We start from the raw sequence: 12,921 nt of genomic DNA, 5'->3' as shown, positions 1-12,921 counted from the left end.
TCATTTAATTTAAACCATGTTGAGAGGAGAGGGTGATAAAAAGAAAAGACTACCTTTGTTGCCAAAAAAAGAAAAGACTACCTTTGTTGGCACCCAGGCCCTCGTCCGTCGCCTCTGCGACGAGCGCCAGCTCCACCGCCTCGACGCCAACTCCCTCGGCCTCCTCGTTGTTGTCGCCGCCCGCTCCAGCGCCACTCTCTATGCTATCTCCATTATCCGAACCATGCTCTGCTCCGGCTATCTCCCCCACGTCAAGGCCTAGAGTGCCGTCGTCAGCCATCTCGTTGCCACCCCCGACGATGATCTCATCGAGGCCCTCCGCCTCTTTGACGCCGACCTCCGTCGCGTCCGTCGCATCCTGGCAACGTCGCGGCCGACGTCCGACCCGACACCGCCGCCTTCAATGCAGCCCTAAATGCTGCTGCCAACCTGGGGGACGTTCGGAGGTTCGCCCAGCTGTTCGACGAAATGTCCGAGTTCGACGTCAAGCCCGACGTACTAACATACAATGTTCTCATCAAGATGCTTGCCAGAGCTGAGCGAAAAGACCTGCTGGCATTCATTTTGGAGCGCATTATCCGAAGAGAGTTGGTCCCTTGCATCACCACCTTACATTCCCTCGTCGCAGCCTATGTGGGCTTCGGCGATCTAGAGTCTGGTGAGAGGTTGGTGCAGGCAATGCGGGAAGGCCGGCGCGACCTTTGCTCGATATTCAGGGACTCGAATGATGAAGAACCAACTGATAGAAGCGACGAGGAAGCTCATACTCTTCTTGAAAAGCTCATTACCGTGAACGCAAATTCTGGTGATGCCAATGATGATGATGATCTCCCGCCATTGCTTCCCAAGACGTACACACCCGACTCCAGGATCTACACTACATTGATGAAAGGGTACATGAAAGAAGGCTGCATCGACGATGTTGTCCGCATGGTCCAGGCAATGCGGCAGGAGGCAGACCCCTCAAGCCACCCGGATCATGTCACATACACCACTATTATCTCTGCGCTTGTTAAGGCGGGCGCAATGGACCGGGCACGCAGTGTGCTCACTGAGATGGCCCGTGCCAGGGTGCCTGCCAACCGTGTCACCTACAATGTTCTCCTCAAGGGCTACTGCCAGCAGCTCCAGCTGGACAAGGCGAAAGAGCTTGCACGCGAGATGTCTGGGAAGGCAGGCATCGAGCCTAATGTTGTCTCTTACAACATCCTCATTGATGGGTGCATACTGGTGGATGACAGTGCTGGTGCCCTGGCCTACTTCAATGAGATGCGGGAGCATAGAATTGCGCCTTCCAAGGTTAGCTACACGACGCTAATGAAGGCATTTGTGCTGTCGGGGCAGTCGAAGTTGGCGCATAAGGTGTTTGATGAGATGGACAAGGACCAAAGGGTTAAGGTGGATATGGTGGCTTGGAACATGCTGGTGGAGGGATATTGTAGATTGGGATTGGTTGAGGAAGCTAAGAAGGTTGTGGAGAAAATGAAGGTACGGCTGTCAACCTGATGTTGCCACTTATGGAAGCCTTGCTAATGGTATAGCACTGGCTAGGAAGCCAGGGGAGGCTCTTTTATTGTGGAATGAGGTGAAGGAGAGGTGTAAGGCCTCACCACCGCTGAGGCCAGATGAAAGGTTGCTGGATGCTTTGGCTGACGTTTGTGTGCGGGCAGCATTCTTCAAAAAGGCTCTGGAGATTGTGGCTTGCATGGAGGAGAATGGGATCTCACCCAACAAGACCAAGTACAAGAGGATATATGTGGAGTTGCATTCCAGGATGTTTACAAGCATGCATGCTTCTCAGGCAAGGCAGGACAGGAGGAGAGAGAGGAAAAGGGCAGTCGAGGCCTTCAAGTTTTGGCTGGGGCTTCCAAATTCTTACTATGGAAGTGAATGGAGGCTTGAACCAGTCGATGAGTACGACTATGGAGTTAGCTAGTTCTGTTTCGACCAGGTGCTGAGGGGTCTGGTATACATCTAGGGATGAGGACTGTCTCCAAATTTAGTATTCAACATCTCAAACCTAATGGAATACTTTCAAGATTTGTCGGTGGTTGACTTCCTTCTCTTGAAAACTGGCTTCTGTGCAATAAGAAAATGCAAGAGAGGAGGAGATGGCAGTCAATTGGTGACCTAAAACAGAAGACTTGTTAGGTACATAGGTTGCTTATGTACCTTACTGATTTATGAGTCTATCAGAAAATGATGATATGCATTGCTAATATTTGTTACTTATCTGCCCTTTTCTGATAAATTGTCATGCATGAGATAGGCCGATCCTTAACCTGTTAATCTACCAAGGATCTCGATACATGTGACTGTGTCAGTCTTAATGGTCCTCGGGTTGACGTGACGGCCTTATTTTGTTGATTTTATGATGATGTAAACAAATTTAAATAGCATTAATAAATCCTTGAATTTTCTTGTATTGTCATCTCTCTTTCTGTGGCTACTATGTATGAAAATCTCTCAGTGGAGTCTGTCTATTGATGGCCTATTTGTCAAACTAAATAATTGAGCAACATGGTGGCTTAGGAGAACTTATGTTAATCCTATCGAAAAAAGAAAAGAAATTTTTGTATTTGACAATCCTTGTTGGCTTAATCTTCAAATGTAATCAGAACTGGTGGGACTGATTCTAAGAACTTAGCTGAGGTTTGCCATGTAGCAATCCACGAGTGACAGGTCACTGGATCTAATCTATCATTGGACTTATCCTTAACTTTGAGGAACAGTATTTGACATGTCTTTCATGATTTTGGATTTTGAAAATTAAAAAGAAAAAAAGGGGACACTCTCAGTGATTTTCATTTTTCATCTGCATCTTTGCATTCAATAAACATAGATGTTAATCATGCTTCATGTAGCTCTATCAACCCTATGGTACTATAATCATAATTATACTCATCTAGCCTTTTCTCAACTACTTTAGGGCCTGCCTTATGGATCTTCATTCACCTAATATTTCTATCTAAGGACAAATACAATTATAATAGTCCATATATGCCATAGTTCCACCATCTATATTACTCTTGTGGCTTTGGATCATCAATGCATTAGCTTTAGGAAGCAATTTTGGATCCTTCATTGAGACTTCTACTCAGTTCTTTGGATCTGATTTGTACCAAAAAAAATGGCAAAATAAAAATCCCATATGTTATTGTTCGCTATCAACTAAATATGAAAAATCTCATCATCAATCTAAATATTTCATGGCTAACTCTTGATTGCTTCGTAACCAGAGAAAATATGTACGCACGTACACACACATGTATGTATGTGTATAACATCCTATCTGATATCCTACTAAATCACTACTTCTGTAACCTTCTATATCTGGATTCTGGCTGAACAACCTCTCGTGCCACTTTTTCTGAACAGTTAGAATCAGAAAATATTTTTTTTTTCTCACAATATTCGTAAAGCTGATCTTAGACGGGGATGAAGGCAATGGTTCAGTTTTGGTTTGTTAAAGACTAAAGAAGCAGAAGTGTGACCTTTGATATGCACTTTTCAATATATTTTGGGGAATCATGTGAACATTTAAATAAAGAAGGAGATGAGCAAGAGTTTCCTCTGAAAACAAGACCCCTTGATTGTATTGACCCCATAATAAATGATCCTTGTCTTGCATTAAAATTCAAGATTAGATTGTTCTCATGCAAATTCCATGGTTGCGAACCTGAATTTTTTAATGTAGGGATGCGACCTGACTTGCCCATTAATCTAGATTTGCCACTAACGATAACTGTTCAACTCCGTATACCATCCAACAAGATAGGAGTGTTTCTCTGCTATTAGTAGATAACAAATAATGTAATTTATGTGAACATACCTGACACATTTCATTCTTTTCTTGAGCACATAGTCAACACTGTTCGAGTTATCCTTAAGTGTATCGAACTCTCTTGCTGATTCTACCTGCCAACTGGTACATCTCCTGATAAAAAGGAGATTTTATGACAATATTCCTTATCTGCTTTTAGATAAGCAAAAATCAGAATAGAGAAATGCTAATGTTTTCAGGGGCAAGATCACTCCAAAAGTCCATGGTTATGCGACTTGGCACCTTCATGAATATCACAAACTGGAAATAATGTTCATGTTTTCTTTTAAACTATAAGTAAAATTTATAATATATATCAAATTAAGTATCGGGTATAGATTGAGCAAGGTCTTATGAAATCCATACCTTAAGCACAGATAATATCAGGTTAGATTGTGTATATTTTTATTAGACGCATGTTAGACATAATTCAAAAGAAGATTGCGTTAGTCACCCATACCTGACCCATGGATGTATAGGTTTGGGTCAAGTTCAGGTCTGCAGGTCCTAGTGACATACTAATCCAACTCGACCAGAGTTGTGCATTTTTTAGTAATATCATGAATAATATGTCAATGTTTCAAGAGTTGTGCGTTTTAGATCATGAAAAACATTAGAGATCAACCATCAGATCACGCTTGGCTCACTAGTCTAATGTGGAAGTTGGTGATTGGTCGAGCCATATGCAGGACCTTAACCAATGGTACAAACTCTAGTGGACTTCTTAGTCACTGATAGCCTGGTTTGGGTGATAGATTGATTGGTGATTGGTAACAATATTGACAATTTTGTTTCTTCGGATGGCTCATTAGCCTAACAGTGACTTGTGAATTGGGCATGTCATGCTAGCATATTATGCAGAATCATGGAATTTTAACTTGATTAGACCAACCAGAGACCATGTCTTGGGGCAGCAAGCTAGCTACGCTTATTAGAGATGGAATCAAGAGGGCATAAATTCTCTCTCTGGAGTGTCCAATGCTGATCAAAGTTTGTGTGGTTTAATGATGATCTCCTATAATGATAGGTTTATGCAAATTAAGCTAACTTTTGCATGAACTTAGCCCGGTCTAATGGCTCCAAATCTTTCACTTGGTTCACTTAGTTGGCTAATAAGGATTTAGGTAAACGTAGAAAGTATAGAGTACACTCAAAAGACGCAGCTTTTCTCATTCCTGGCTAGTAAGGTTTTAAGTAAAGGAAGAAAGTATACTTGAAAGACGCAGCTTTTCTCATCCCTTTTTATTTGTTTAATTCTTCTTTTGCATCAACCAATTGTGCTAGCGGTGTAATCTGACTCATTTGCTCACTTGCATCCAAAGCAAAGATGCATCTATCCACTTCCTCTCCAAATTTAGCAATAAAGGTGACATTTTTGCCTCCAACCAGTATTAGGTGTGTTCATTTGCACGTTGAGCATGAGCAAGCGTACCACCTACCAATTCAATGAGTTGGATTCCAGCTACGGCCCTTGTTTGGCTGGTCGGATATGATAGTTGTCTTTTGCAAGAAGGTTGTTAATATTTAATAACTGACGCTATTCTATGAATAGTCAAACCATTTGGTGTCTGGTGCGACATACATGATGAAATAGAACCAGAAGTTCATGTTAGGCATGTATGCCGAGAGATGCTGCAGATTGGATTGTCAGATTTGTGGAGCATTCTAGAGAAGTTCTATGAACGGTTGTTGCTGTTTTATTCCTTCCCACTCGTGATGTTGGGGATACCCACCGGCCGACTTTCGGAGGGACCAACCGGCTGGCAGCCCGACGACCGACCGACTATCGGAGGCCCGACCGGCTGGCCCCGACCGACCGACCGGACTATCGGAGGCGACCGGCGGGCCGACCACCGACCGACTATCGGGAGGCCCGACGGAACGGCTCTGACTGGCCGATCGTAAGTCGGGCGACAGGCCGACGGACGCCATCAGCGGCTAACTGCGCCATTCCATAGTCCATTCCCGACCGACTAAACCCAGAGGTCCGGTAGCCGACCCACTTGAAGCTCGCCGACCGACGGAGGAGCCCGACGCCACTCTGTGGCCACCGACCTTGGGTCGGCCGACTCCACCAACCGCCGTACGGCCGCCAGACGTTGTCAGCTCTGACACGGACACGCGGCACAGTTACCTAGGGTATTGTCCCGCCGAGAGCCGGGTCAACCCTGGTGATTAGACGGCTACACGGCGACATGATGTTTTCACGGCGGCTCTGACAGCCTACAGTGAGTTGACAGTTCCTCACTTGTCCGCGCCATTAATGACGGCGCCATACCGTGCTCCACTATATATACCGGGAAGGAACAGTGCAAAGGGTCGATCCGCCCGTCTCTCCCACATACGCAGGCTCGCTCCTCTCTCTTTCTCCCTCTCAGAGCTCTCTGTCTGCATTTCACTGTTGCCCAGTCACCTCTCTGACTTGACCGTCGGAGGGTCCCCGCCGGAGCCGCCTCCGGTCAGTGCGGACTTCCTTTTTGCAGGTGCACGCTTCCCGGCGATCGGACGACGAGGCGATTGGCCGCAACAGATTGGCGCGCCAGGAAGGGGACAGCATGACAAAGACAAGAGCTCAACGATCGAGAATCACTGGGTCGGCAAGGCGTTCTTCCCGCCGGGAAGAGGCCTCTCCACCATCACCGGCGGCGGAGCCTAGCTCTCCGCGCCCTGCAGTGACTACGGAGGCGCAGATTGCGGCCATTGTACGGTAGATGACCGTACTGACCGACGCAGTCAAAAGCCTCCAGCAACAACCGGCGGCCCGACCTATGCTTCCAGGAGCAGCCGCCGACGGTCGCGCCGACCCCTGCCGCCTCCAGGCGAGCACTCCCAACAGCGCTCCCACGGGAGGAGGAGGGTCGACCTCGGCGCGACGACCGACGGTCCCAGCGGCCCTCTCCTTCCCCGTTGGAACGGGCGAGGAAGGAAAAGCGGCCGCGCACACCGTCGGCCTCTCCTTCAGAGTCTTCCGGAGGCTCCACTCCTGGGGTCTCCCAGCATCGACGAGCGGACGACTACGAGTGACGGTTCGAGGAGATCGACCGCCGGCTCGCCCAACTGCAATGGACGGCCAGAAGTCTTCGAACGACGTCGACTTCCAGACCGCCCAGCCTCTCTCTCGACTGGTCCTCGATGAGCCGATTCCCAGTCGGTTCAAAATGCCGAACGTAGAGCCATACGACGGCTCCGCCGACCCAGTCGACCACCTCGAGAGCTACAAAGCTCTCATGACGATTCAAGGGGCAACCGACGCTCTGTTTTGCATCGGCTTCCCCGCCACACTTCGCAAGGCTGCCAGGGCTTGGTACTCCGGTCTTCGATCGGGCAGTATCCATTCCTTCGCGCAGCTCGAGCACTCGTTCGTGGCCCATTTCAGCACTAGTCGAAAGCCGCCGCGAACGTCGGATAGCCTTTTCTCCCTCAAGTAGGGGGAAAACGAGGCGCTCCGGCACTTCGTGGCGCGATTCAACGCGGCCACGCTCGAGGTCCGGGACCTCAACGAAGACATGGCGGTTTCAGCCATGAAGCGGGGCCTGAGGTCGTCCCGATTTACTTATTCTCTGGACAAGACCCTCCCCCGAACATACGCTGAGCTACTGGAGCGCGCATACAAGTATATGCGCGCGGACGAAGGAGCGTCCGACCGACGCCTGGTCGAGCCCAGGGGTCCGAAGGAGAAGCGAAGAAAAGGTCGGGAGCCCGCCGAACCAAGCAGGCCCCCGGCCGGTAGTCGGCTTTCTCCAACCCGACAAATCCAAAAATCACCCCACCGACAGACTCCGAGGTCGGTGCGTCCCAGGTATGACTCCTACACTCCTCTCTCCGCTCCCCGTGCGCAGATCTTGATGGAGATCGAAGGGAAAGAATACCTGCGACGGCCTCCGCCTCTGAAGGCAAAGGGCCTCGACCATCGGAAGTACTGCCGGTTCCATCGGAGCCACGGTCACGACACCGAGCGATGCATCCAGTTGAAGGATGAGATCGAAAATCTCATCCGCCGAGGGTATCTCGGCAAGTTTCGAAAGGGTCCGCCGACCCGACCGACTGCCGATCGACGCCCCCAGCCGACTGAAGAGGCACCGACTAACCAGCCGACGGCTGGAGTCATCAACATGATCTCCAAGCGGCTGGGCCCGGGGACGTCTGCAGGAGGAGAGCCGACGAAAAAGCCGCGCCCGGACGACGTGATTACCTTCTCGGAAGACGACGTTCAGGGCATCCAGACTCCCCACGACGACGCTGTTGTTGTGTCGGCGACAATAGCCAATTATGATGTAAAACGAATTTTTGTTGATAATGGAAGTTCGACAAATGTTTTGTTTTACTCGACCTTCTCCCGAATGCGACTACCGACTGATCGACTCAGTAGGGTTTCCACGCCCTTGATCGGCTTTGCCGGAGACACCGTCACGACAGAAGGAGAAATCACCCTGCCCGTGACGGTCGGTACCGAACCACGGCAAAGAACGGCCTCCCTCATTTTCGCGGTCGTCCAAGTTCCTTCGGCCTACAACGCCATACTCGGGCGACCCGGACTGAACGCCTTCGGGGCGATCGTCTCGACGTACCATCTCTTTGTTCGATTTCCGACTAAAAACGGAGTCGGGGAGATGCGCGGAGATCAACAGCTCGCCCGACGATGCTTTCAAATCTCCGCCCAAAGCGACGAGACAAAGGATCCCCTGACAATTGACAAACTGGATCAACGGGAGGAGGAAGAGCGGGGTTCGCCGGCCGAGCGGCTCGAGGCGATCCCGGTGGAAGAAAATTCCGACAGAAAAGTTTGGATCGGGTCTCAATTGCCCGACGCCGAACGCCACCGACTGGCGGAGCTGCTGACGGCCAATGCCGACGTATTCGCATGGTCGGCAGCAGATATGTCGGGCATCCCTCCGGAAACAATGACTCACCGACTCAACATCGACCCGACAATGAAGCCGGTGAGGCAGAAGAAAAGGTCCTTCGCCCCAGAGAGGCAGAAGGCCATTGACGAAGAAGTGGACAAACTGCTCGGGGCGGGCTTCATTCGGGAATCCACGTATCCCGATTGGCTCGCCAATGTCGTCATGGTCAAGAAAGCCAACGGGAAATGGAGGATCTGCATCGATTATACCGACCTCAACCGAGCATGCCCGAAGGATAGCTTTCCACTCCCGAAGATCGACCAGCTGGTGGATGCGACGTCCGGATTTCGACTGCTCAGCTTCATGGACGCCTTCGCCGGGTACAATCAGATCCGGATGGCGCCTGAAGACGAGGAGCACACCGCGTTCGTGACCCCCAAGGGCCTCTACTGCTATCGGGTGATGCCCTTTGGATTGAAGAACGCCGGCGCCACCTACCAGCGACTCGTCAACAAGGTCTTCAAAGACCAGATCGGGCGTAACATGGAGGTATACGTGGACGACATGCTGGTAAAGAGCACGCGGATCCCGGACCATGTTCAGGATCTCGAGGAGACCTTCCGCACCCTTCGGCGACACCGAATGAAGCTCAACCCGACCAAATGCGCCTTCGGGGTGACCTCGGGGAAGTTCCTCGGGTTCCTCGTTTCTCAGAGAGGGATCGAGGCAAACCCTGAGAAGATAAAGGCGATCCTCGACATGCGTCATCCGAACACCAAGAAGGAGGTCCAACAACTGAACGGGAGAATCGTCGCTCTTAGCCGATTCATTTCCCGATCAGCTGAAAGGTGCCTCCCGTTCTTCAAAATCCTGCGCCAGGCGAACGGTTTCTCTTGGTCGGATGAATGCGAACAGGCCTTTGAAGACCTGAAGAGGTACTTGGCTTCCCCGCCGCTGCTCGTAAAGCCGCAGATCGGGGAGACCTTGTATCTCTACTTGGCCACATCTTCTGAGGCGATCAGTTCGGTGCTCGTTCGGGAAAACGAGTGCCGAACCCATCAGCCCATCTACTACATCAGCAAAGTGCTCCACGGCGCCGAAGCCAGATACTCGGAGACGGAAAAGATGGTCTTCGCCCTGACCGTATCCGTGCAACGGCTCCGACCATACTTCCAGGCCCACGCCATCGTGGTACTCACCAACCAGCCCCTGAGGGCCGTACTGCGCCGACCCGACACATCCGGACGGCTCGCTAAGTGGGCAATGAAGCTTAGCGAGTTCGACATTCAGTACCGACCGAGGCCTGCCTTGAAGGCTCAGGTCTTGGCCGACTTCATCGCCGAATGCCCGACGACCGACCAGAGGTCGGGAGCTGAAGGCCCGGGACGAGATTCGGTCTCTGAGCCGGAACCGATCTCCACCTGGGTACTTCACATCGACGGAGCCTCCAACGCTCAGGGAAGCGGGGCCGGGCTCCTGCTCACAAATTCGGATGGGGTAGTCACCGAATACGCCCTCCGGTTCGACTTCAAGGCCTCCAACAATCAAGCCGAATACGAGGCACTCCTCGCGGGCTTGAGGATGGCGAAGGAATTGGGCGTCGACAGCCTTCGGGCATTCTCCGACTCTCAGCTGATCGTGGGGCAGGTCAAGGGCGACTTCGAGGCGCGAGATCCGACCATGATCAAGTATCTTCAGAAGGTAAAGGATCTCGTGGCCCGCCTCGAGTATTTCGAGATCTCCCACATCCCCAGGACGGAGAACGCCCGTGCCGATGCTCTCTCCAGATTGGCAACGTCGGCCTATGATTCTTTGGGTCGGACGTTCGTCGAAAATCTCCAACAGCCGAGCATTGATCGGGTCGAAGAAATGCAGCAGCTAACGTCCGAACCAAGTTGGATGGACCCGATCGTCCGGTACCTGTCCGACGGGACCAGTCCCGAAGATCCCGCGGAGGCCAAGCGACTCCGATGGTCGGCGTCGCAATATGTGATCATGGACGGCCGACTCTACAAGAGGTCGTTCTCCCTCCCTCTGCTCAGGTGCTTGGGACCGACCGACGCTGACTACGCCCTCCGAGAGGTTCACGAAGGAATTTGTGGGAATCACTTGGGGGGCAAGTCCTTAGCCTTCAAGGTCTTGCGACAGGGCTACTACTGGCCGACCATGAGGAAGGATGCGGCAGAGTTGGTCCGAAGGTGCGAGCCGTGCCAGAAGTATGCCAATATTCAACGCCAACCGGCCAGCCAAATCGCTCCCATTGTCGCTCCATGGCCCTTCGCTCAGTGGGGAGTCGATATTCTCGGCCCCTTCCCACCGGCGTCGGGCCAAAGGAAGTTCATCGTTGTCGCCATCGACTACTTCACGAAGTGGGTCGAGGCCGAGCCCTTGGCACAGATCACCGAGCGGAAGATGGAGGACTTTGTCCAAAAGTCCATCATCTTCAGGTTCGGATTGCCGCACACCATCATCACCGACAACGGACGGCAATTCGACAACCAAGACTTCAAGGACTTCTGCGCCAGGTTCCACATCCGTCATCGACTAACTTCAGTCGGGCACCCACAATCCAATGGCGAGGTTGAGGTGACGAACCGAACCCTGCTCCATGGACTCAAGACCCGACTGAACGAAGCCAAAGGCCTCTGGGTCGACGAGCTGGGCTCCGTCCTGTGGGCTTACCGAACGACCCCCCGCGTCCCAACCGGAGAGTCGCCGTTCAGTATGGCCTACGGGACAGAAGCCATGATCCCGCTCGAGATTGGCCTGCCATCTTCGAGGGTCGAGCAGTACCGCGAGCCGGACAACTCCGAAAGTCGGAGAGCCGACCTAGATCTTCTCCCCGAACTGCGAGATGAGGCTCAAATTCGAATGGCCTCCTACCGACAGAGGGTTGCCCGGTACTACAACGCCAAGGTCAGACCAAAGATCTTTAAACCTGACGACCTAGTCTTGAGGAAAGCGGAGGTGTCGAAGCCCTTGGACCAAGGGAAGTTGGCTCCCAACTGGGAAGGGCCCTACAAGGTTGCTGACACCTTCGGGCCGAGGGCTTACCGGCTGGAGACCCTTGAGGGGAAGCCCATTCCCCGGACTTGGAACGCCGACAACTTGAAGCTGTATTACCAGTGAATTCTGTAATTCAATCGTTGGAATACAAGTTCAGTTCGAAAAATCGGAGTTCTAACTCTTTGACTACCGATCGACGCTCAGCCCCGACGCATCGACGCGGATCTGGCACCGACGACACATCGGCCGCTTACACGGACCGATGCATCTGTGATGACGGGAGTTTATACTCCTTCTACGGCCGAATTTTCGGGCAGAATCCATCGGCCGCCTGGCCGATCGGGCCCCGACCGAAGAAAGGCTAAAAGCCCACGCGGCTATTGCCGCGACTTCCGACCAGGCTACGGCCGGTCGAGGGATATTCGGCTTACCACCGTCTATCACATGATGCGACCTCAGTCGCACCCACTACTCGCCGACCGACCTACGGCCGGCTGAACGACACTCGGCTTGCCACCGTCTGTCGAAAGACACGAAACCCGACGCAAGAGCATGGGGACCCGACTTACTATCCTGCCCCCGACACTGCGCCGGATGATGGCCGACTAAGTGCGTCTACGGAGGTCCGACCGCCGAACCTTTACCAGGTTCGGTCGGCTCCCGGCTTAACAGACGCGCCCGAGTGGCGACTACAATTATTGGAAACCGACCTAAAGTCGGGATACAAGCTACTTCGGAACTGTGCAAGCCGTTTAGGTCTTACCGACTTACCCGAGTTGACGACTTCTCTAAGTTGGTGACTAGGGTTCGACATTACAGCGATAAGAAACATTACAAACAAAAAGGAAAAGAGAAGACAATTTCATTCATTGATTAAAAGAAATTACAAAGTCGGGCCGAAGCCGATTACATGTATTTTCAAGAAGAAATAAAAGGAGGACAGTCGGCTGGACCGATCATTCGTCCTGGATAGTCTCTTCGGCCGACGGAGGATCGGGAAGGATCGGCGTCTCGACCATGAGCGGCGCTGGGTCGACGGCAGAAGGATGTCCTTCAGTCGGCGAAGGACCTCCGGTCGGCTCCGGCTCTGGGACGGCTTTCTCCGTTGGGATGATGCCTCCCGACAGATGGTCGGCCTCCTCTTCGGTTCCCTCCTCTTCGGCGAGTAGCGGCACGACTCGGCTGACGTCCACCTCCGGGTACAAGGCATGGACGGCATCCCGACCGTCCTCAAACCCGACCCGGTAG

General features: G+C 52.0%; 1 pseudogene; it reads left to right on the top strand.

Moving 5' to 3' along the window:
• Nucleotides 1–16: 16 nt before the first annotated feature.
• On the top strand, nt 17–2,425 carry LOC140858056 (pentatricopeptide repeat-containing protein At3g09650, chloroplastic-like; annotated as a pseudogene).
• The last annotated feature ends 10,496 nt before the right edge of the window (nt 2,426–12,921 follow it).

Source organism: Elaeis guineensis, chromosome 5 (assembly GCF_000442705.2).
Source record: "Elaeis guineensis isolate ETL-2024a chromosome 5, EG11, whole genome shotgun sequence".
Lineage (NCBI taxonomy): Eukaryota > Viridiplantae > Streptophyta > Magnoliopsida > Arecales > Arecaceae > Elaeis > Elaeis guineensis.
This window is presented reverse-complemented; position numbering and strand designations above follow the sequence as displayed.